Source organism: Caretta caretta, chromosome 6, assembly GCF_965140235.1.
Source record: "Caretta caretta isolate rCarCar2 chromosome 6, rCarCar1.hap1, whole genome shotgun sequence".
In the NCBI taxonomy this organism is placed as follows: domain Eukaryota; kingdom Metazoa; phylum Chordata; order Testudines; family Cheloniidae; genus Caretta; species Caretta caretta.
In genome coordinates this window covers 19,973,893-19,999,871 of record NC_134211.1, presented here as the reverse complement: position 1 = coordinate 19,999,871, position 25,979 = coordinate 19,973,893, and the positions used below count along the sequence as shown (strand labels likewise).

At 46.6% G+C, this 25,979-nt stretch overlaps 1 protein-coding gene and 1 long non-coding RNA gene across 6 annotated transcripts in view; one reads left to right on the top strand and one right to left on the bottom strand.

Annotated features, from left to right (window-relative positions):
- Nucleotides 1–25,979, bottom strand: part of RASSF7 (Ras association domain family member 7) — a 130,716-nt gene that overhangs the window by 49,558 nt on the left and 55,179 nt on the right. The window lies entirely within an intron of this gene.
- LOC142072324 (uncharacterized) lies at nt 12,867–20,854 on the top strand. Its single transcript, XR_012668717.1, has 2 exons — nt 12,867–13,179; nt 18,107–20,854. It is a non-coding gene; the product is annotated as an uncharacterized LOC142072324 (long non-coding RNA).

Sequence of the window (25,979 nt, the reverse complement as noted above, 5' to 3'; positions counted from 1 at the left end):
GCAGCTTTGAACATCACCGCTGTAGTTATGTGGTATTTTATTCCCCAGAACTAACATACTTCCATGCTTCTTTATAAAGAGTCCATATTGATCAGCAGACCAGCACTGCAAGGCAGTCTTACAAAATGCAGCTTGTGTTCAGCACAGTGGAGGAAGGATAATGTTTGGTTAGGAAACATTACGATTTTACACTCGAGAGAGAGAGAGAGAGAGAGAGAAGTTCTTCAGTGGATGGTTTCCTTTTAACAGAAGTGTGTGCTCTGAGCAGACAACATTTTGGCCTTGGAAAATTTAGACTAATATCAGGTCTAAACTTCAGAGTAGCAGCCGTGTTAGTCTGTATCCGCAAAAAGAAAAGGAGGACTTGTGGCACCTTAGAGACTAATAAATTTATTTGAGCAATCTGATGAAGTGAGCTGTAGCTCAGGAAAGCTTATGCTCAAATAAATTTGTTAGTCTCTAAGGTGCCACAAGTCCTCCTTTTCTTTTTGAGCTCTAAACTTAAAACACTACATCGGTGCAGCTGCTACAATGCAGCTGGGCCTCTGTAGCACGTTAATGAAGACGCTCTATGCCGACAGTAATCCACCTCCACGAGGCGGTAGCTATGTCAGCAGGAGAAGCTCTCCTGCCGACATAGTGCTGTCTTCTACACTGGTGCTTAGGTCGGTGTAACTAAATCACTCAGGGGTGTGGGTTTTTCACACCCCTGAGCGATGCAGTTATACCAAAGTAATTGTGTTGTGCAGACCTGCCCTACATCTGCTCCTAGGGGAGAGTCATGGGGTTGTTTCTACTGTTTATATTGAAAGGTGCCAAACCCGCTTCCTTCCACCACAAACTTCTGCCTCCCCCCTCAAAAAATTCCCCCAAACCAAACCTTGGTATATCCTGGCTCAAAGACATCCCTTAAGTACCAGGGAAAAGGAAGAGGAGGCTACACTGTCAGTTTTGAACAAGACGCAAAGTGAAATTCAGAGACAGTTAGGATACGTCTACACTGCAAATAGACACCCATCCCGTCCTGTGCCAGCTGACTCGGGCTAGTGGGGGTTCAGTCTAAGGGGCTGTGGGACCCTCCTACCTCATGGGGTCTCAGAGCTCAGGCTGCAGCCAGAGCCCTAATGTCTACACCACAATTTAACAGCTCCTTAGTCCAAGTCAGGTGGCAAAGGCCAGCCCGGGGTGTCTAATTGCAGAGTAGACACCTCCAGAGGCCTTGTTTAGGAACAGGTATGTTTAAAAACGTATTTTCCATCCTAGGATTAACACCCTTAATAACATGTTAACTGTGTCTACACTAGGTAAAGATAATGTTTGGAATGTGTTGGTTTTCAGACATGACTTTCTTTTGTTTAGAAAGGGACTTTACCTTCCTATAAGCTTTCTTTATCCACCAGAAAACCTAGTAGCCATCTCCTCACTTCTCATTTTAAAAATGCAGAAAACAGTGTTTTTTCTTGGCTAGTTACAGTACCTGAGCCCTCTCTTGGCTAAATACGGTATCTGAACCTGACAGACTGTAAGCTCTTCAGGGTGAGGTCTCTACGTTCCAATGTGTCCATGCAGCACCCAGGACCAAAGTGCCCCAACCAGAGTCTTTGGGCGCCAGAGCAATATAAATGAAGTAAATCATCCTCCATAGAATGGGCAGGTCACTCAAAATCCAGAGCACCGGGTGGAACGGGCTGAACTTTGGCTCAGCCGCCTACACGAGGAGCATTCCAAACTGCTTGATGCGGGAGAATGGCTGCTAACTCTTGTTCTGCCAGAGACCAGTGCCCGGCAGTAGTGGGGAAACTCAGCAACCGACAACAGCTTTGCAGCAAGCAAATCTCATTAAACTTCAAAAGGGCCAAAGAAGAGAGTTTTCCTTTCACGCTGTTTATGTCTGGGGTTGGGTTGTGGAGGGGCCCAGGGGGTGACTACTACTTAGAAAAGAGGGTTTGTTTTTGAAAGTAGGGTATTGGTAGCCATGCCCCCACTCGGGCAGAGAATGAGCCTTTATGTTGTTAGACGCCCTTGCTTTCAGCTGGGGGTGCATGACTCACACCATGCTCCATTGTCCGCTGGCAGAGACCACGACGACAGGGACTGATTCAGTATCGCAGCAGGTGCCGGGAAAATATCATCTGATGAAACTGGATACAGGGGAGGGGCAATTAATTAAAACTACCCTCTTCCCCCCTTCCCCTTTGGGAGAGCCTCAACTTACTTTGATCTGACAGATCATACAAAATAATAGGGCTGGCGGAGGGTGGGAGGAGAAGAAATCACATCCCTGTTTGACACAAGGTCTTTTGGTAAATTATTGCAGAGCAAGCCAGAAAATCAACCACGCCCTGGAATAAACTATTCCTCTTTTGCACCTTCAGTCACCAAACAACAAACTTCTGTGTATTGGAACTAGGCATGCAACTAGGTTTTAAGTCCATCCTGTGCCGGCTGTCGTGTTTGTTACATGCAGATTAAATGCCTGGGTAGCAGTTTGCCATCTTTTCCGGTGGTAAAAGTTAACCTCTTCACTGCTGCGACAGACATGCCTTCCTGACGCAGTTAGGCTTTGTCCTCACTACTCACCTTTTAGCGACACAGCTGTGCGGCTACAGCCGTGTTGCTAACAGGTGCTCAGCGTAGCTGCTGTTTGCTGGCAGGAGACAGCTCTCCCGCCGACAAAGCGCTGTTCACACTGGCGCTTTTTGTTGGTAAAACTTGTGTCATTTGGGGGTGCGTGTTTTTTTAACACCCTTGAACAACAAAAGTTGTGTCAACGAAGTTCCAGTGTAGACAAAGCCTCAGATACCTTGCCTCTCTACGCACAGGTGCTGACTCCGTAGGTGCTCCGGGGCTCGAGCACCTGGGGGGGGGGGGAAATAGTGGGTGCTGAGCACCCACTGGCAGCCCCTCTATCAGCTTCCCCCTATACCCTCCCAATGTCTCCCACCTGCCAGCGGGCCCCGCCAATCAGCACCTCCCGCCCGCCGCCATCAGCTCTTTCACAGTGTGCAGGAGGCTGGGGGGAGGGGGAGGACAAGGCGCACTCAGGGGAGGGGGTGGAACTGGGCGGGAAGAAGCGGGGCAGGGGTGGAGCAGAGGCAGGAAGAGGCAGGGTGCGGGTGGGGCCTTCCCCCCAAAAGGTGGGCTGGGGGCAGGGCCTGGGGCAGAGCACTCCGCACTTTGGAAAGTCGGCACCTGTGTCTCTAAGTACTTTCATGCCCTTCCATCACCTTAGCACCCATGCTCCTTTTCCACTTTGCATCCAGGTATTTACCCATTAAGCCCTCTTTGCATAGAAAACAGTCACACTACAGTCAGTCTTCCAGAAGGCGTCGGATTCTATCCTGGGGCTAGATCGAATAAAGAGATCTAGCATAAGGAAATTGAAACACACACAGCATCCATCCATTCAAACCGCACCCCACCTGACATATAATTCACTATACTGTAAACACCATGGCTATCGCAAAATATTCTCCTACCCTACCCTTCCTAGCTTTCCCCTCTGCACACACCCAGACTTCCTACCCACCTTCCCCTCCAACACCATCTGCCCTCCCATCTAGCTCCTCTCCAACATGCCCCCAAGCAATTTGCTCCCCTCCACACACACGCTCGCGCACACACACACACACACACAGCAAAGCAGCATTCAAAAGCAACACAGTCATGTTTTTGAATGGTGGAAGAACCCATGTATATTCTGGGGGTCTGGCCACAGGGGCCTTGTCGACATTAAGGGTCAGTTTAGATAAAGGCAAGAGGGCAAGGGAGGTCAGGGTCAACTAACACATGCTACAGTGTTTGGAAATGGAAGACAATGCTTCCAGGTCTACTCCGGCCATCTTTAATTTCGTTCCGCTGTCCAAATGGACCCATTGACAAAACCTCTCTAGCATGGAAATCGCTGGGCTCCCCAGAGCATTCTGTTCCATGCAGTGCATTTAAAAAACAGATCACGTCCTACCAGTGCACCCACGTAACTGAGCTATTGAAAGGCTAGTACTTTAACTGAACCATGACACCTCACAAGTGGCCTTCTTAACATAAATGGCAGCATCCCTGTGCTCAGGGCAAAAATAAAGCCCAGAAAGTATTTGGCAGTTTGGTCCAGCGTGGCCTTGTGGGGCGGGAGGGGGCATGGTTCCGGACCTTCTTCGAGTTGTGCCCCTCCGTTGCCACAGGTCTAACCACAGAGCACAACTCCACTGAAATGTGCCTGCAACCCTTCTGGTGGGGGGTCATGACCTCCAGATTAAAAGAAAATGAGGACTTGTGGCACCTTAGAGACTAACAAATTTATTTGAGCATAAGCTTTCGTGAGCCACAGCTCACTTCATGGGATCCACTGCATGCATCCGATGATCTAGCAGTGGTCTGGAAACGGGACCTCTGAAATTCTATGTCTAGCTCTAACACTAGCTGGATGCGCCTCACTTTTGCCACCTGTAAAGGAGGGGTTACTCCCAACCTCCCGCACAGGGCTGTCGTGAGGATTAGGGTTTGTCATTTCAAAGCACAAAGCAGAGAACAACAGGAGTGCCACAAAGTTCTCGCTAGGACTGGGGCCACAGGCAGCAAGAGGGAGAGGCGGATGCGGTCACCTTGGGGAAGGAAAAGCAATACCCTGGCCATCCAGATAATAGCAGGCAGTCTCTTAGCCATTTCGTCTTGGTTTTTAATCTGCACTTCCCACCACTTGCCCTGCCCCTTAAGCCAGGCTCATTTGTGTTCAGCGCTGTCTGTCACGATACCCTGGAGCTAAAAAAGACTGTCTTTATTTTCTACCCTAATTAGACCTGACAATTCAAAATCAGCGGCTTCTGATTGACAGAGTCCAATACTTTTTTTACTTGAAGGCAATAATGCTTTCAACATCAGTGCACAGATCCCCCACCCCTACCCCCTTATGGACTTGGGGGTGGAAAGGTACTTCCCCACTTACGGGTGGCTATAATCTCAGCTGCAGCACGGCCTTTCCATAGAGGTTTTGCATTTTATACTATTCTAATCAGCAGAGAACACGGGAGGGATATGAAGAACCAGTGGCAAGAGAATCCTTTCAGAAGTTTAAAAAAAAAAGTCTAATGGGAAGAGACTCAAATCGTTTTGGGATATGAAGTTAGACTGTTTCCAATGCACCCTTATGATGTCTTAGGCCTTGTCTATAGTCAGGTATTTTACTAGATTGCAGGGGTAGGTGCAACAGTGCAACACCTCTAGCAATAAACAAGGTAAAGTGCAACAGGCTGGCTGCAGCTCACCTCTACTTCAAGAGAGTGATTTCCACCAGTGTAAACAGTGGCTTTGCCTGTCTGCACTAGGAGTTTGCAGCTGTGCAACTACGCTGATGGCAAATTCCCAGTGTAGACAGAATCTCCATTTTATGACAAATGTCAGCCAGCAGTACCCACACCTACTACACGAGAGCAGCTCGCTCAGCGTTGGCACAGGAGGGAATGCTGCACAACATCCTGGATGTCAGCACATTCCTCTTCTAAGGCACAAAGGCCCCTGTCACGACTCTGCACTTCCCGAAAAATAGCTACTTAGGCTGGAGGTTTTTCTACCTGGCCCATCACCACCCCATACAATGGCTTCCTCTGTGAACACAAAGGGCCCTTCAGAAGCAAATCCTAGGCAAGTTCAAAGATGGGATCGTCTTGTTGCATCAATGGCTTCCACGGGGCTTTGACCGAAGGTACCTTTCACCTCCTCTCAGCTCATAAAAACACAGTGGGTTTCTCCCTCTCCCACAAAGATAGCCAGCGGCTAGATATCTGCTCTGGTTGATAGGTGTGCTGCCATCAGGGGTATGGCTGAGCTGATGGTAGCAACCCTGGGAAGCTTTATGTAACATCACCATAGTGTGGACCAGGCAGTTGAGGGCCCACGGTCCTGGCCATGACATTACTCCAGAAGATGTCAGTAGGGATCTGCAATTCACCCTCTCGGTTAGTAGGTGATGAGGGAGGGTGCAGGAGGGACAAATCTCAACACTCTTCGGCAAGCTGAGGGCGTGCTGGCAGAGATGCCGGGTGCTGTTTTTGGTGGAGGAAGCCTGCGTAACAGCTGGAGGAATGGAGACGATTGGGATTTAATCCTCACTATTGACCAGATGTCACTAGAAGCTCCATGTATTCAGATGACAGGAAAATTATAAATACCAGCCAAAGCCGAGTGCGGACAGATCTGAACATAAGAGGAGCCACGTGCCAATGTCACGTATGTACGCTGGCAGGCACTATGAGTCAGAGCTCAATCAGCTGCTTGCAATGACACATCATAAAGTTATTTAATGCTTCCACAGGCCCCTCCCTGTACGAAAGGTAGCATCCTGCATAGCCAGTACACTAGCAGGGAGACAGATTACTTGTAAATATAAGAAAATAAACTAGCACAATTGGCTATCAAACAATCCTGTGGCAGAACCACAAGATGCTCTGTAATTTAAAGGGTGCTGCACCCTGCCAAACTCCGTGCTGCACAGGACATAGAGGGAGGCCATCCCTGCCCCAAGAAATGTCCAATCCCCAGCCCTTGAGGGCAACTATTTTTAGAAAACGTACATCTGATTGTGGATTGAAAGGGGGCTCCTTGTGCCATGCCCCACAACTTCTAAAACTGCAGCGGTTGAGCCAGCCCCATTGCTATGAGAGGAAACAGGGGCACTGCTGACCTCCCCACCTGCCCTGCAGCCCCCAGAACAGCTCGGGTTTGAGCTGGGAGAGCTCTGCAGCAGCTCTCCCTTCCTCACAGGCAGCCTGCTGCCTTACAGAGGAGAGAGGAGTGGCTGGCTCTCCCTGTAGTTCCCACAACCCAGGAGGGAAGCTGGCAAGGGAGCAACCTGGAGAGCAGGACAAGCTCAGGCAGAGGCCAGGAAAATAGTTACAAGTATTGATTGTGACCCTTTGATCTTCCTGAAATAGCGCTTCACCTCCAGGCTGCGAAGGTCACACACCGCTGCTTTAACGAGCAGTTTGAGCACGGCGCGCCCTGGGCGATGGGGAGGACGGCTCTTCACCCAGCCAGCCTCGTTCTTCGCTCAGCTTCGGAGCCAGATGTGAACGGAGAGAGGCTGGTTGTGTAATAGGCATGGGAAAGTGCTCCCGAAGTTAGGGGTGACCGGTGGGGAGTGGAGGGGTGGGAGGAGCATAAAGGTAAGCATAAATAGAAGGCACGTTTAAGGACGGTCCTCCTGAGGGAAAGCCCAGACCCCAAATCCACCTGCTCTCCCCACCAGCAGCCATCCTTCTGCCCAGGAGTTTGCTAGTGACAAACTCGCCTAAGATCCCTACGTGGTCGTGCATTGTGCTGCAGTGAGCTCAATCCGCATTTCCACATACATTTGGAAGCATGGGTGATGGGAAATAATCCCCTGGCAAGGTGCCAATTAATCCCTAAAAGGCAGGAAGTGAGTTAAAAAAATTAAAAAAAAAAAGTCATGTAGTGTCTGGGAATGCAGGTGTATCCTTTTAACTCTTTTACAAGCCCTCTAGTGTCCCTCTCGGTCTTCCATGCTCCAGAAACCAGCAAAACCCTGCCTAGCAGCCTGTATATGAAGCTAATACTTGCATGCCGTCTGCAGCTATTAAACAGGGTTACCTGGACTCCAAACCCATCGGTTGCATAAAAGAGCAAGAGACAACAGTACCTTGGGATCATTCACATTGGGTAGGCCATTGTCTTCAGCCAGTCAGAAAGCACCACTTAACTACAGAGGCTTCTCCCCACCCCTCTAATATTATTCCAAAGCATGACCCCATTATACACTGTATACAAGCATCCCCATGCTAGTTATTTCTAATGACAAGAGCCAGCGTTGAGCAACACAAACACCCAGAAGCCAGTCAGGAGCCTAGTTTGTTAAAAATGAGGGACTGAATGCTTGGTTTCCTTTTGACCCACTCTCCCCATATTTCCTGGCAGCAGTTTCCCAAGTCTCTCTCTTAGCTTAAGGGTTTTGTACCGCCACCCACCACCAGAGTATCTAAGCACCTTCCACATTCATTAGACTGACATTAGCAAGTTTAGGGAACTTCACAGAATCTGTCTCTTCCTCCTTTGCAAGTTCCAGAAAGCTTTCTTCAGTGTGGGGGGGAAATTGTGAATGTCAATCTGTCCCAAGCCACATGCCATCCTTGCTCTTTTAAACTGAGGAAGCAATCAGCTTTCATTGGGGTGGGGGGAGATCCAGAGATGTGTGTGTATTGCATTTACATCATTTGCATTCAGGTTTAAGAATTTGAACGTCTTCATATTTGTGTTTGTTTTTCCTTTTTGCTTCTGGGAGCCTTTGTGGGACCAACACCTCCACAGGAAGGCCACAACTTGTGGCATTTCCATTGTCCAGGAATTCAAATGCCATGAGAAAGAGAGATCGTTGTGGGACCTACAGCGCTATCTGAAGTATTAAAAAAAAGGTGGTGGGGGGAGGAATAAAATCAAATACCAGAACTGCAGCACACCCATAAGAATGATCTCCCTGCTTCCTGTGGGAATGAAAGGAATAGTACACAAAGGTCATTTCATCTGTCCCTCCCAGGAGCAAAGGGTCAGATCCAAGCTGCTTGATCAAGCAAACTTTGGTTTACTTCACTGTGAGTTTGCCTGAACAAGAACAAAGTAAGGATCTCAGGATTTCCTTTGAGGGGCTGCACCATTCTTTCAGAGATCCTGTCGTATTCCTAGAGAGACAGGATTATGGGAAGGAGAGGCCCAACGCCTACTTATATAGGGAATTAATGGGAGGCTCAGAGTGAGCCTGGTTGGAAAACAATTCTATCAGCTTGTGTTTTTACCATTTCTCTTCTCCTGCATGATAACAAGTCACTCTGGGCCTCAGCTCCCCATCTGCAAAATGGGGATGATACTTCTTGTGTCTGCCTTATCTATTTAGACTGACACTGTGGGGCAGCATCTGGATTACTATGTGTTTCTGTACAGCACCTTGCACAAGGGAGCCTTGATCTCAGTTAGAGCCTCTAAGGCAGTGGTTTTCAAGCTGTGGGCCGCGGACCCCTGGGGGGAGGTCCACAGAGTGAGTAAGATTTCCAAAGGGGTCTGCACCTCCATCCGCAAATGAAAAAAGGTTGAAAACCACTGCTCTAAGGGTATGTCTACACTGGAATAAAAGACCCACAGATGGCTCTGGTCAGCTGACACAGGCTCTTGGAGGGCGAGGGGGGCGCTAAAAATTGCAGTGTAGATGTTTGAGCTCAGGCTGGAGCTCTGGTTCTGGATCCCTCCCACCTCGCCGGGTCCAGTGCTCGGGTTCCAGCCCAAGCATACACACAGCAACTTTATAGCGCTGTAGCCCAAGCCCCACGGGCCCAACTTAGCTGACCCGGGCCAGATGCAGGTGATTCATTGCTGTAGAGACATACCCATAGGCATTACTGTAATACATGAGAAGTTTCTTCACTAAAAGTGTTCTCTTTAGAGCAGAAATCTGGATGGTTCCTTCCTATTACTGCCCTGAAATAGCTCTAAATGGCCTTGTTTAAAAATTAGCAGGAAAAAAAAAAAATACACACACACACACAAAAATCAGCGAACAAAACAAAAACCATCCAGAATGCAGCCAGGGCCTCGGCAGAGTTCAAACAAGACTCTGTAATTCAGTGCAAGCTGCATGGTCTAAGAATTTCATCATAAGGCTGCAAAGAGGCTTTAAGTTTGTAGGGCTTCTGTCACCTGTAGCATTAGTTTATAGAGGTAGCATGCGACTGCATCAACACTGTCGTGTTCAGGGAAGCAAAATGCAGCTAGATAAAATGAGTCTGTCCGTGTGCATCTCTATACATCTGTACAGGACTAATGAATGCAGCAGTTCTAGGGGTTACAACGACCTAGACAGAGAGAGCCAGGTAAATAATGGATTAGCTATTTCTTGCCTGGTTGAAGATGTTAAGAGCTGTGTTAGGATTTCAGTAATTAAGGATATCAACATTTGAGGCACCTGAATGCCTCACCTGGCCAGGAAATAATGCTGCTGCAGATAAACTGGGTCACCTTTGGAGAGAAAGTAGAAGGTAATTGCTGATTCGGACCTTCCAGAGTAGATAGAGGGGCATATTCCGCCATGGTTCAATAGCCCACCCCCACTTACCTACCCACCTGGAAAAAAAGCCACACTACATCACCAGCACCCACAGCCACAGCTGTTCAATTAAAATGCAAGGTATTTTATTCACTGTAACTAAATTAGGTGTGACATACAAATTAAGAGTCCATAACTTTGATAGTTTTATTATTTCTAAGCTGGTAACTCCCATGAGATACAGCAGAAAATTCACACTGATGCTCTAGTGATTAATTAGGGAGGCCTGTTTTCCTTGCATCTGCACATCTCATAACTGCAGTTGCCAGTGACATCCCAATACAACAACCTGCTGGATCACTAGAAACTGATTTGAAAAATCTTGTTTCAATGATTGTCTTACTCAAGGACAGAAACTTGGGCTAGTGCATCTGTCCTACTACAAAAATAGAGAAAGTGATTTCAAACTTTAAATATTTGAAGACAAATAGGCCAAGGATGATCAAAGGGTGGTCCATGGTTATTCTTTAATATGGAGGCTACTTACCTAGGGCTCAGATACTAGAGTGATGAGGGCTACATAAGCATCTAGAGAGGCAGTGCTTGAAAAATCGATTTGTCCTGGCTAAGTGACATGCTGTGTGAGGGGCCTACACTATCACCACCTGCAGAATTCAGGTTCTCTCTGTTTTTAAAGGCTTGTCTACACAGTATGGTGTGGTGTATGCTGTTTCGAAAACACACTTACTCGTCATCTATTAATTGGTCGATGTAGGCCCTGTTGGTGCACTTTAAGTGTCATTTGAAACAGTACTATGTTGAAGCACACTAGGCAATGTTTAGTTGCGCCAGCAGCGTCTACGTGAACTAATTAATGTGCAATAAAGTAGTGTGCTTCAGAAATCACACCTCCCCTTAGAATGCATTACCTCACTGTGTAGACAAGCCCTAAGTTTCTAACCCTTTTGATTGCAAAGATAGACCTCCACATGATTCTCAGATGGGAGGTTATGAAGTACTGTCTTCCTGAGTGCGCACACAGCCAGTGCCTCTGCTGCAATGCATAGCTTTTGCCAAGCAGCAATGTGAAATTAACAAGTCTCTGTTCAGTTTCACTGCTTCTGTTCAGAATCTTGTAGGCAGATGTGAAACTACATATGTCTAATCAGCTTTCTACTGCTATTGGGAAAACCTACCAAGGCAAGCACTACAGTTCTTTGTTTTTTATTTGTATTATCATAGTGCTTAGGAGTCCTAGTCATGGGACTACATGCCCTAGTCCTAGGCTACATGCTGTACGTTTACAAAGTAAATATAAGACAAGAGACAACAGATGGATACAGACAGTGGAGTACAAGGACACATTGGTTTTCTGCCTGCCGCCCCCATTCACACTTTTCCATGCTCCCTAAGAAGGGCCAGATACCTCTTCTCCTGCCTCTCCATCTGCAGCAACCAGGAGGGAAGAATGATACCTATAGCTCCTCTGCTCTTTTGGTCATGGGAGCAAAGCTACCAACTCACTAGACACCTATTAACCAGAGGGAGATATAAGAGATGACCCCCAAACAGGATCCTGGGACAGCACGATGGCGAACTCCTGACACTCTCCCTTTTCCCAGTAACACAGAATAGAGCATGTGGGATTTTCACCACCGCTTTGCTCCTGAACCCAACCTCTAGAGCTCCTCTGCCTTTCATATGTATAGCTAGACAGAGAAGGCGACGGCTGTAAGCTGCTTCATGTTATGCACAAGAGGTACAGCTCCACGAAACGACTTGCCATTCCATCCCTCAGCTAGACAATGTTAGAGCTGCTCCAACCTAGGACATTATAATTTTGAAAGCCAATGACCTATTAAAAAAAAAAAGGTTGTGTTTTACACTGCTTAATGCTGGATAACTTAAAAAGTTGCCCAACTGCATTTACAGTGAGCGAGAGCATGTCTACACACACACACGTCAGCCTGAAAGGTGGGAAGAGGAGGAGGTCTATTTGCTGCTTTGTGTAAATCCCATTTAGCATTAACGGAAGCTATCCTGTGGGGAGAACAGATCACAAAAGTGACAATTATGAAACTGGCCATAAAGATCAAGATTTACGAGGGGATTTGCTGGCAGACCCTTAACTATTGCTGTAATCACTGTGATCAGCTCTAGCCAAATTGACTAAAATTTGACTTCAGGACACCATGGCAGTCCTGTCCCCCCACATGAAGCAGAGTTAGCAACATGACCAGAAAAAAGGAAGCCAGGGAAATGAATGAGGTATGGTTCTATGGCGTGAGTCAGACCCTTAACCCTACAGTTTAACTTCTGCACTGATTTCCTCTAGGGCAACTGCACCCTCCCAGATAGTTAAGCACTTGGTGATTACTTGCCTAGGTAGCAATTCTAGAAGAAATGGCAATGGTGTGTCTGCTATCCACCAGTACACACGTATGCACACACGTTTCTGTCCGATGGTGCTCTTGCCAGCAGGGCTTCTGAGTTTAAAAAAAAAAGGGGAGGGGTTATACGTATTAGAGGGGTTTGGAAAAAGTCCAATTTTTCTAGAAATATTCCCCCAATATGTGCTCTCCCCACAGCTCTCCTGGCATTGTTAGTCGCTCAGAAGAAGGCCCACCCAGGAGCTCCCAAAGCAGAAGCGGTGTGATGTGTGCAATCATACACAAAGGAGATAAAATAGGGGCAATCCCTTCCTCGCTAGAGATTTCCCAGTAAACATGGACTTTGAGGTCTAAATGAAGAGCGGAAGTGAGCAGCAATTTTAGATGCCTGTCACTAGCTGACTGGTCCCTTTAGGAGGGAACGAGGTCCAGTGCACTTCGGACTGCCCAATAGGACTTGGGGAAGGACACTCGAGCCTTATAAAGGGGGAGACAGCTGCAGATTGTAGGCAGATGCCTGCATACACTGTGGGAAGTAAGGCAGCTCCTGCGGGGCCCTGAGTCAGCAGGGGAAAGACACCAGCAGGAAAGGCCTGTGGAGAGAGACAAAATACAGGCAAGAGGTGCTGGGAGAGCAGGAAGACAGAACCTTACAGAGGGGGCTTTGCCCAACCAGAACAGAAGAGTGTTGGAACTCTGAAGGGAAGAGACAGATCCTCAGGGCTCAGCTGAAACTGGGATGAAGACTTGGTAAGGCTGCGTTCTCTTTTGAGATACTTTGTGCAGGACTTAATAAACTGGACCCCAAAAGGGGGAAAGTTTTGAATCTCTGGCCTGTGTGGACTTAAGGGAGTCAGAGTTAAGAGGAAACTGAGGCAGGCCTCAGCAGAACCACAATTGACCAGAAGAGGTTGCTGTAAGGCAGGCACGCCCTCTGACAGTACCCAACTTGACAAACCTTGAAGAGGCTGTTTTTTCAGAAAGCGTTCAGCACCTATCTTTTCAACCATCAGGCCCCTTTAAGATGTGTCAGAGTGGACTCCCCAAAATCGAGCCATCCAAACTAACTAGCTGCCTGAAAAATGTGTTACATACACAGAAAGGTTAGTTCTACTCGCGTTCCCAACAGCAAACTGGAGAGACAAATGAAAACCGGACACGGCTCACCAACGTTCCCTTGTAATCATTACATAGGGACTGTTCTCTGTCAAGAGAGCAGCTTATCTCTGCCACCTTGCAGAATATAGAGAGACAGTCTAGCGCAGTGGTCTCCAAACTTTTTTGATTGCGCACCCCTATCATTAAAAAATTTGAGCATGCACCCCCAATATATGTATATGTATAAAATATATACATGTACTACTGTACTAATATATTACGTAAATTATAAAACAAAAAATAGAAATTAAAAAGCGATGAGATAAAGATGAAACAATATTTTTTAAATATTTTTTTATTTTATTAACCGTACAAAAAACCTTTTTGCTCTCACAAAAAAAAAATTATTAATATTTTTAGTTAGAGCAACGTGATTGAATATGCTTTATTATTTTTAAAAATCTTGATTTAACACTTTGTGATACAGCAGGCACTCAGGGTCTGGGAGGGAGTTAGGGTGCGGGAGGAGGCTCAGGGCTGGGGCAGGCAGGAGGTGCAGAGCACTTACCTGAGGCAGCTCCTGTTTGGTGCAGGGGGTGTGCAGGTGGCTCTGCACAGCGCAGCACCACCCCCATCGCCGCGATTCTGGGAGCTGCCCCCTCCCCGGATGGCAGGGCCACCCGGAACGCAGGGGTTTTAGGGCCCTGGGCTAAGGGGGCCCCGGCCTGAAGCTCTAAAGCCCCTTTTGGAATGTGGCCCTGTGAGCACAGGCCAGAGGACTCAGGAGGAGCAGGGACAGCTGCGCAGCCAGCGGCTGGAGAAAACCGGCGCTTCTCCCTTCAAAGTGGTGCTTCTCTCCAGCCGGCTTTGAAGGGAAAAGTGCCGCTTCTTTGCGGCCGCTGGCTGTGCGGCTGCCCCTCTCCTCCACAGGCCGGAGGACTCAGGGCCCCCCCTTTTTCCCCCCCTCTGGCAGTGCTCCTCCTGCTGTGCCCCCCAATCAATCGTCTTGCGCACCCCACGGGGTGTGCGCACCCCACTTTGGAGGCCACTGGTGTAGCGGACCAAACTCCCCAGCACACTCATCCCACCACTCTTGTCTATCTCAACTGTACTGTGTGAACGGACTTCTCTCAGTACAGGAGCAGGACAGAATCAAATTGGACATTAGGGCAGGCCCAGTGCCCAAGGTGGCAGAAGTAGGGGTGAAAAACCACCTCTGGAACTCATAAGGCTTGCTGCTAAATGCTGACCAGCACGGAGTTTGTACCAGCAAGATGCTGCACATCCTCAATTCCGTTTTCCCCTCAGTGGAAGCTGAAGACATGCAGCAGCTCACCAGATCAGGCATGCTGCTGGTAGGGCTCCCCCTCCCCTGCCAACTACCAATGGGAAAACTAAGGGTGCTGATGATGCTGTGTCTTGAGGATGTTTTATTTTGAACCCATCCCATTGAGGGCTATGGGAAAAGCTATTCAAACTGGTTATTTTGCAGGCCTGTCACCTACAGACCAGACATGCTCCCCTCCCCAGTCATTAAATCACATCTCTTAGCGTTATTTGTGCATTAGGCAACCAAATTCTTCCAAGATCCTGCTCTGGAAACAAACTTGCACAAATTCCGAGGCCCTCTCTCCCGGAAAGATCTGTCCATTATTTGAGGCAGGCACTCGTGCTATGTGAAGGAGGAGAGAGTCTAACAAGCACTGTGACAGCAGGTATTGTAGGTAAAACTCATTTCAGAGGCAGGCAACCCATGTGGGGAAACCTATTAGAAGAGGCCAGCCATTTAGCCAGAGAGCAGACCAGGGGGTTTTAATGTCTTAGATGGACAAACATCCAAAGCCTTGAAAGCACAGTAAGCAAGAGTTAAGCCTTGTACTGCCTCCAGTCTGGCAAGGCTTACTTAAACTAAGTTATATTAAAGGATTGCTGGGGTAGAATCTAGCTACCCATCAAAGCTGTATACTTTGTCTAGTGAAAGTCCAATATGGCAGATCATGAACAGTTGTACCTGATTTAACGGGAGCCCACAGTGTGCTTGGTGCTGTACAGATAATACCAACTAGCTCTTGGGGTAAGTAACTTCATTTTACAGATAAGGAAACAGCGGCATAGAGAAGTGAAGTGACTTGCCCAAAGGGGCTCAGAAACAGAGTCAGAAACAGAACCAGGTCTCCCCAGTTGCAGCCAGTTCAGTGCCCTATCCAGAAACAGTCTTTGAGCAGTGATCATCTGTGCTGGTCAGCGAAAATATCCATTCTGTCCTATTCAGATTAGGTAGTGGGCTGTATTTTGTTTTTAAGTTTCCAGTCCTTCCCTTACAGCCAATGGGAGCCCTGTGAGCAGGCAGCGTGTGCATGTATTCAGTGCAAGCAACTCATGGCCCTCAGACATTAAGTAAGGGCTCTTGAGACCAGAGTAGCTGAACTGGGGGAGCTAAGGGAGATACAAAGATGAGACTTTCTGGGACACAGTAGAACAGTCCCACCTCCCGATCGACAGCCTCTGTGGTAATAAGGATGAAAGGAAGGAGAACATCAAGCTGGAACAGAGGGAAATGATCCCAGAGCTGGGACCCTCCTTCCAGATGATGTCATGGTATCCTCTCACACTGTGGCTACCTCTCCAGGGCAGGGGACCCCTGTTATTAGGAAGGCAGAGGTAACAGTAATAGGGGGAATTCTATTATTAGAAATATATAGTTGGGTTTGCAATGACCGGGGAAACCGCATGGTGAATTGCCTGCTAGGTGCAAACATCCAAAGACATCTATGTAGACTTAAGTGCAGTTCTGAGAAGACGACATTGGTTGTGGTATATATAGGTACAGAAAAGGTAGGAAACAGGTCCTGGAGACCGAATTTAGACTGCGAGGTAAGAGATTAAAGTCCAAGACCTCCATGGTAGCATTCTCTGAAATGCTTCCATTTAGACAGGCAGAATTGCAGGGTCTCAATCCGTGGATGGCACAATGGAGAGGGAGGAGGGATTTAGATTTATTAGGCATTGAGGAACCTTTTTGGAAAGGAGGAGCCTATACAGGAAGGTTGGGCTCCACCTAAACCAAAGCAGAACCAAATTGCTGGCATGTAAAATTAAGACTTTGTAGGGGAGGTTTTTAAATTAAGGGCTGAGGAAAAGCCAACAGGTGCAGAGGAGCAAACAGGTCAGACAGAGGCATCCCTTAGGGCAGGAGTTCTCAAACTTTTTCTTTCTGAGACCTCCCTCAACAGGCTATAAAAACTCCAAGGCCCAAGGGGGGTGGGGGAGGGGACTCAGGGCTCCAGGCCAAGGGGTGGCCCCTTGGGCACAGGCATAGTTTGACTTCTATCTGGGGGGGAGGCAGCTCCGCACAGCGGGGTCCAGGGAGGGAGCGCCACCTGCACCCCCGATTCACCTCAGCAGCCCACCTGGCCTGTATGGACTGTGGGGGGTATGCAACCAAAAAAAATATAACTCAAAGGCAGGGGGACTCAGCTCAAAGTTTGAAAAAACTGCTCAGGGTGCAGGCAGGGGGGTAGCTCAGGTTGCAGGGAGAAGGATAGCTAGGGGCTGTGTGCCAGGAGGGCTCCCCTCACAGTGGCTGCTCCCCGAGGGCTCTGCTGGCCCCGGAGCCGGGTCCCGCTGCCTGGGCGGCTCTTACCAACTGCGTGAGCAGCCAAAGAGGGCTGGGAGCTGAGGAGCAGCTGCAATCCCAGGCACCAGCAGCAGGCGGGGGAATGCCACAGCTGCCCGCTCCATGGAACCACAGCGAGAGGAGCAGCTGCCCTGCGCTGCCTGGCTCTGGCTTCTTAACCTACAACCTGGCCAGAGGCCTGGGCCTGAGGGAGAGCAGGAAGTGGGGGAGGATGGAGCTGTCCCCGGACTGCCCCACTCTGGGTAAGGCACTGCAATTTGGGGGGGGAAATTGCATTGTGCCCCCACAACTCTGCCCATGGGCTCGGGGCTTCAGACCCATGCTGCTCCCAGCTTCAGTGTGTGTGTGGGTGGGCAGGGCAGTGTTTGGGGCTCCTAGCTTTGGCAGAAGGGTGGCCACCGGCTTCAGCCCTGTGCTGCTCCTTGCTTCAGACGGGGCTGGGGGGGGGGGGGGAGGGGAGGAGCTTCAGCCCTGCACTCGCTCCTGGCTTCGGGGGGGGGGGAGAGAAGAGATATCGGCTTCAGCCCTGTGCCCACTCCTGGCTTCAGACCAAGGGGAGGGAGGGGGATTCTTTATATCCTAGATAAGGAGAGGAGAGGATAGAAGTCGATAATGTAGAAACTGAAGAGAAATAGTAGAACAAAAATGAGTCCCATTCAGTTATGTCACATGAAGGCAAACAAATTTTATAAGCGCTTGTATGCGAATACTAGCAGTCTAAATACTAAAATGAGTGAATCTGAGTGCCTGGTATTAAGTGAGGGTATTGATATAATAGGCATCCAGAAACTTGGTGGAGCTATGGTAATCAATGGGACAACGGGTACAAAATATATAAGGATAACAGAGTAGGTCATGCTGGTGGGGGAGTGGCACTATATGTGAAAGAAAGCAAAAAGTCAAATACAGTAAAAATCTTAAATGAATCAAATTATATCACAGAATCTCTACGGACAGAAATTCCATGCTTGAACAACAAGAGGATAGCAGTACGAATATACTACCGACCACCTGACTGATGGTGACAGTGACTGTGAAATGATCAGCAAGATGAGAAAAGCTACAAAAACAGAAAACTCCAAGTATCCTTATAATGATTGAGTACAAATCACCTCTGAATGGGAAACAGAGATAAAATGTCTAGAGACCATTAATGACTCCTTCTTGGAGCAGCTAGTCCTGGAACCAACACAGGGCATGGCAATCCTTGATTTAGTCCTAAGTGGTGCATAGGATCTGGTCCACAGAGATGAATATAGCTGAACCACTCAGTAATAGTGACCATAAGGTAACACATTAACATCCTTGTAGGGGAGAAAATACCAAAGAAACCAACCACAGTAATATTTAACTTTACAAAGAGGACCTACACAACAAGGAAGCTATTTAAATGGAAATTAAGAGGAACAGTCCCAAGAGCAAAATGCCTGGAAGCTGCATGGAAATTACATTTATATCACAAATAAAAAGCAAAATAGTAAGGGGACCAAGAAAATACCACCATGGCTAACCAGAGTAAAAGAGGCAATTAGAGACCAAAAGGCATCCTTTAAAAAACTGATGGTCAAATCCCACTCAGGAAAATAGAAAGGAGGATAAACTGTGGCAAGTCAACTGTAAAAGTATACTTAGGCAGGCCAAAAAAGAATTTGAAGAAAAACTTGCAAAAGGCATAAAAACCTAACAGCAAAACAAAAATTTTAGTACATCAGCAGCAGGAAGCCTGCCAAACAATCAGTGGGGCCTCTGGACAATCCAGGTGCTAAAGGAGCACTCAAGGAAGACAAGACCATTGTGGAGAAGCTAAACTAATTCTTTGCATCAGTCTTCACTGCAGAGGATATGAGGGTGGATATGAGGGTGATTCCCACACTTGAGCCATTCCTTTTAGGTGACAAATTTGAGGAACTGTCCCAGATTGAGGTGTCAATAAAGGAGGTATTGGAACAAATTGATATAACAAACAATAATAAGGCATCAGGACCATATAGTATTCACCAAAGAGTTCTGAAAGAATTCAAATATGAAATTGCAGAACTACTAACTCGTCTGTAACCTATCACTTAAATCAGTGTGTGTACCAGATGACTGGAGAATAGCTAATGTAAAAACCAGTGTGACTGGTACTACCAGGGAATTTGTTTACCCAATTTGTAGTTATTGTGTAATTTAATTTACCAATTTGTTTTTTTCCTTGCCTTCATGTGGTTTGCTGTCGTTTGTTGATTTTTACCTGTGTGTTGGTTAAACAGTTTAGCAATGTTACGCGCATTGTAAATGATGTTCAGCAATAATGCAGTAGCCAAGTTTAACTTAACAGTGGTTTCTAGCTCATTGCCAACTTAATTGTTCAAATATGGTAGATTGAGATTTATTTGAACAGTGGTTTTCTGTCATGTTAGATCGCAATTTCTACAGAGAACAGCTCGCTTACTTACCAGATCAACGGTCATGGGTCACCAGTGTGGTTAGATGCTGGTAGATGTTTGGCTGTGTGTATTTTCCCTGTGTGCGCCGCCCCAGCACTGCGCAGACAGCTGGCCATGGCAGACCTCAAGCTAACCACCCAATGACCACAAGATCCGTTAAGGGACGAAGGCACCCAGCCAGGTTTATTGTCGAGGAAGCACGGTATTAGTATCCCACAGACTTTACCAGACCACTAATACATGTATGCCTGAAACAATGGACCCCCTCAGTGAACGGCGGGACTTTCTGTTCCTCCTTAAGCCAGACAAAGATACTCCCTCTGAAATACATCTTTATACCCTGATACAAACAAATTAGTACTGTCCCCTTGACATAGTTAGTTACTGTCCCCTGACGTGAGTATTATTACTCATTACCTTGAACATGGTTCAAACAAAACATCTTTATTACGTACTATTATCCTGACCTTATCTTTTAGGAGGGGTCAGTGTGTTCCTGTTATCCTTGAGGAATGTTTTTGTACCATCCTTGACACTGGGATGTTTTGGTACCAGTTGGTATCAGGATGTGTTTGCGTGAGTACTTTGTGACTTGCACTTTTTAGGAATGTGTATTTCTGCAGTATCAGCCCTGTTCTTGCCAGATTCTGTGAGCAAGTCCTGCCTCATATCAGGCCTCTGATACCAGGGCTTATGTCTTAGGGTCTCTTCCTACTACAGCATCTGGCACCAGCCATCATCTGAAGACAGGCTAGATGGACCATTGGTCTGACTCAGTATGGCCATTCTTATGAGTGAAGCATGTTGTCCATTCTGCATGCTGATGCTACAGAAAGCCAAGAGGGGCTTAATCAGCTGTTAGGGTACCCACACCTCTTGCCACCAAGGGAGCAGATCTCCTTGATGGAGTAAGGGCCCAAAGAACACCCTCCTACCCAGCAAGAATAGCTAGAAGGACTACAAGCTAAAGAATTTTTTTTTTTAAATAATTGATTTCCTTGTTCTCTCCCCCTCCCCCCACAAGCAGGGATTACATAAGTCACCGAGATGAGCAGGAATCTACAATCATATAAAATATTAACTGGATTGAAGGTAGCAGCAGAGAAATGAGTATTTTACGCAAGAATTGGTGCAATCTTGATTATTTGTATTTCCAGAACAGTTCACAATTTTCTTTATAAAGCAGCTAGGTATTGAATAGTTGTTATCTGTGTCTCATGAGAAACTCTGTTGAATTACTCAATAAATATGCAGACACACACCTTTATGAATATTTATTTACACCTTTCTGGATTAAAAAGGCCTTTAAAATGACTGTTTGCCAAGAGTTGCAATTACCCCTCTGCCATACACACAATCAAGTAAACAAGAGACCTAGGATTAATCCAGGTTGAAACCTTTGATAAAAGACACTTGGGTACTTTTGAAGTCTCTGCTTTCAGAGTATCTCACATGTGATTAATTAGCCAAAAGTAGCATAAATCTTAACCAGAACACACACGTACATAATGGGCTCTTTAAACAGCTAAAACCCCACCACATCTGCAGTGAGGCAATTCAATCCCTTATCTTTCACAAAAATGCCTGGTGCTATCTCACCCTCCACAACAGCATTTGAGTTTCAGTTAACAGCCCTGTAAAAATAAACTGTTAAAAGGGGGCTGCAGTACAAAAGAAAGAGCTTCCAATTAGTAAATACAAATCACAGTCTCACAGTAAGGTGGTGTTTTGAAGTTGAATGGAAGCAACAAAGATTGTGTTTGTTGCAGCTTCATTGATTTATCTGCGCTTTTTAACGTTGCATTTGTAATCTTAGAATCTGTTTTGCTAAAACAGAGAATCCTCATATTTATGGCTGCAAGACTGACCCATCTGAATGCTAGCTTAGCTATACACAGACCTGTTTCTCCAGAACCGGACAAACCAGTCCTTCTCAGTATGTAGGTGTTGCATTTTAAGTTCTCAGGGCCAGAACCTCAGCTGGCACAAGTTGGCACTGAGCCATTAAAACACCTGTGGAACTACATCAGATGCTAGCTTACAAAGTTTCCAGGTAATATGCACCATACTAGAACAGTTTAGAGCGTGGTACTTCACAGTTCCTCTCCATAGCATGAATTGGGGGTATATAGAAATCTAGAGTAACATTTTCAAAGGCAAATGACTTAGGAACCCAAGTCTTGTTTTCAAAAGTGACAGGCATTTGGGACTTTAAGTCTCAGAAGCTTTTGAAAATATATGTTATCCCTATTTATTTATTTTTAAACTGTTTCTCTCTCTAGGTTGATATTAAATACCCAATAAAGGGACATCAACTTAAGTCATATATATTATATTTGTAAACTAAGATTGTGTTTAAACATCTAAAATTACTGTAATGGGAAGTGATGAGAGAAAAAATATTTCTCAGTTTACTTTCTGCATTTGACAGCACACTGTAGCCGGTCAATTTCACAGTTTCCCCTGTTCATTGCGGGTCTTTCACACAGTATGAAGGGAGAGAAAAGCCACTTTAAAATACAGGAAAATATGTTTGCAAATCCAAAAGATTGTCAGGATGCCTAAGAGGCAGGTGTTCTTCTTGAAACAGACTAGATTTCAAGTATAGTTAAAAGCAGTTTCATAATATAGTTTTGTCCCCCTTAGACCAAAACCAAACAGGTAATGGTAGAGTCAGTTCTGGGGAAAGATACGGGAGCCATGCTGGCACAGGAATTTTGGCCACAGTGTAGCTACCCTGGGGCAAACCATCAGTGCAGGTAGAATCTAGCACTGTGGCAGATATTCCTGATGCGGGACAGTACGGTAGTGCGTCTGCCAACCAGGAACACAGAGTGTCCCCGCCCAAGGAGTTACGACCTAACTACAAGACAAGAGACTAAGGATGGATACAACAAACAGTCAAAGCAAGTGATCTGGCTTCAGGTCACAAGAGCAAGGCCTTGATCTAGATTTATACAAGTCCAAAGGAGGGGGACACAGGTACAAGAAAAAGAAACCTGGAACGAATAAAAAAAAGTAACATTAAGTTAATTACTGTAAGCAACAAACACTCGAAGGCACTCAAGAGCCCTATGACTATATAAAAAAGTCAAACATAAGTATTATAGCAACAATTGTCACATAAATGAATACAGCTAAGAGTGGGGAAGGAGCTAAACCTTTCAGATAACTTTAGCTGTCCCTGTTGTAGAATCTGGATGAAATGCACCATGAACATATACAGATGTATAGCACCATAGTCCAGTGGGTAAGAGACATGGGGCTGGAACTCTGGAGACTTGGGTTCTGGTCCCAGCTCTGCAACTAACCAGCTGTGTGACCTTGGGCAAGTCACTTTGCCTCTGTCCTGCACCCTTTGTCTTGTCTCTTTGGGGAAGGAACTCTTACCATGTGTTTGCTCAGTGCCAGCACAACGGATCCCGCATCTTAGCTGGGATTTCTAGGCCTGACTGTAATACAAACCAAAAAGTGATGGCAGATACCACGGAGCTAAACTAAACTGTGTATTCTTTGAGATGGCAGATGTATTTTATCCAGCTCCCCACTTGAAATAGTCAGTCAATGTGACACAAACAGCCACAAGCAAAGACAAAACACTTCCCATTGTGCCCCTTGCTACCCCCAGGGAGCTGTTGGTGAAAACAATTCCCTATAGTAATAATTAGACTAACAAGAACACTGGAAGCATTCTTAGAAGACCTTCTTTGACATACTGATTCTGGGTAACTAGAAGTACAAGCTGGAGGCTTGTCTGGTTCTCCCACCTGTAGGCATTTGCTCTACCCAGACAGGCTAAAACAGAGTAAATATACATACTTTTCTCCTCCCACTACTGTGCTGTAGCAGAACGGTCAGACAGATTCAAGTCAGGAAGTAGCCAGTGGAGCAGAGAGCAGACTGCGCTATGCAGAAGTCTCCATAGCTGAAGCAGATTCCCCACCAGCATTTCACTTCAATAGGTGGAGACAATATTCCCCTTAATAGCATGCAAATAGATTTTACTTCACCCCGCCCACCCCCTTCAACTCAAAACCAGAATGGCCAAAGGCAGGTAAATCATTGATCAAGCCCAGTGTAAGTATTCCCATTAACGTCAATGGTTGCTTGAGCAGGCCCATTGAGTATCTAACTCCTTCAGCACCTGCCTACGGAGAACCACGTGGAGTGTTTCATAGAATATCAGGGTTGGAAGGGAGCTCAGGCGGTCATCTAGTCCAACCCCCTGCTCAAAGCAGAACCAATCCCCAATTTTTGCCCCAGATCCCTAAATGCCCCCCTCAAGGATTGAACTCACAACCCTGGGTTTAGGAGGCCAACGCTCAAACCACTGAGCTATCCCTCCTGCCCCCCCCCATCCTCAGCCTGTCCCCAGCAGCTGGGCTCGCTTAGCCATTTTGCTGACTGGGGGCTCCCCCGCCAAACCCAGGACTCCCCTGCCCCACTTCCCCCAAACTTGGGGTTCCCCCATCCCACCCACCCCAATTCCCCTTACAACGTTGCTTTGTACAGCAAGTGTAAGAACATCAACTTGTCTTGGGAAGAAGGCAAGTCTGGTAAAATATAAGCCTACACTGCAAGGCCAGGACTTGGGAAAACTATTTTCCAGTCCATGGTCTAGACTGGGATTAGGAAGTTTGGGGAAGAGACTCTTCCCATGCATGTAACTCGTGGTGACACATTAACTTAACTTCCACTCAACACAAGATAGAGAATATTTCTGGCTGGCTGTTGCTTTAACCATTACCACCTTGCACAGGTTACCCTGATCCAACCATGTTCTTCTGAACCCTTTTTTTAAGTTAACCTAGCTGTAAGATACTGAATGAAGCAAATGTATCTTTTGTAAGATTACTGTCTCTAACTTCTCCCCCTTCCCCCGCAATTTCTCAGTGATCTAACAGTGACTAAATCAGAATGAACACTATAAAACAGACACACGCAAACACACACTCCCCAGCATATAAATGCATAGCTGCTCTCAGGAAGGCAAGACTCACAAGGCATGCCTGTGTATTACACATGGTGCATATCAAGCCCGATCTGTTCAATTATTATTTCAAGGAAACTCAATCACCCGTCTATCTCCAGTTATTGTAGGCTGTGCCTACTTAAGTATCTGAAACGTGTCACAGGCTTGGAACTTGTACATCATTACCACGTGACTCAGGTGTTGTAGCATGAAGAAGCCAAGTTCAGAGCCAGATACTAGGCAGTGGGGTGATTGTCATCATCCTAGCAAAGCTAACATTAAGTAATGTGAGAGGCTATTATGTCACCATGAGCAGGTGCCTTTCCCAGCTTGTTCTAAAGAGAAGTCTACACACTGCCTAGGGTCAAACACTCACCCCTCACCACCTTCTTGAGTGTTTGACCTCATGGTGTCAATTATTTTAAACAAAGCTCAGCTCCAGACTTCTCTCCAAGCTTGGTTGCACCTATTTTGGGTGCCTAGTCTGAGGTTCTTGAAAGGGACCTGATTTTCAGCACTTTCTGAAATCCAGGTCCTTTTAGGGGGGAACCTAAAATTTGAGGCACCCAAAAACCACTAGTCGTTTAAGAATCTTGAGTTAGTTTTTCCTCTCCCTCAAAAAGCCATTGCCACCTCCCTTCTACCAAGATGGGGGAGTGAGCCACCTACCTCAGTGACTCAGCAGAACCCAGCACAATCAATACCTGCTAAGAGGGTGGGGTGTTTCAAGCAAACAGGGTCAGCCTGCTACAATCACCCATTGTGGAACTAACTACTCCCAAGAACATCTGGAACCAGGGCCAACAGGTCCCTGTAGGGCTAATCTGCACACACAAGTTCCAGGGAACCAGTGGAGACCCTTGTGTAGACACTGTTAAAAGGGTTTAGCTGCATCTGTAAGGTGATCCTGTCTACATACAAGCTTGCAGCGTATGGACACACTTGTATTGGCTTAGTTTGCCCTCATGATTTATAGAAGCAAGTTCAAGCAATATAAGCCAAGTTTAAACACAGATAGGAGGGTTCACAAAGTTGCATGCTTTTTAAAAAAAAACAAAAGATAATTATACAGGTACAGCCCCTAGGGTGCCCGCAGTTCTACCAGTACATAATAGATGGTTTACATCATTAAAGCCTATTTTGTTTTCTGAACCAGCATAAGATATCCTTGTATAAATACTTTTATACTGGTAGAATTGCCTCTATGCTAGGGAAGGATTTCCACTAACTATGCTGCTATAGTTATGTTGCAAAACTTCCTAGCGTACACAAGCCCAGAGGCAATGGGGAAAATCAGAACAACAATGCAGAATAAAAATACCAAGAACAGCAGAAAAATGGAACTTAACGCTAAAAAGTGAACTCAGTCTGCTATCTGGTCATCTGAGGCCTTTGCATGTCACATCCGAGACTC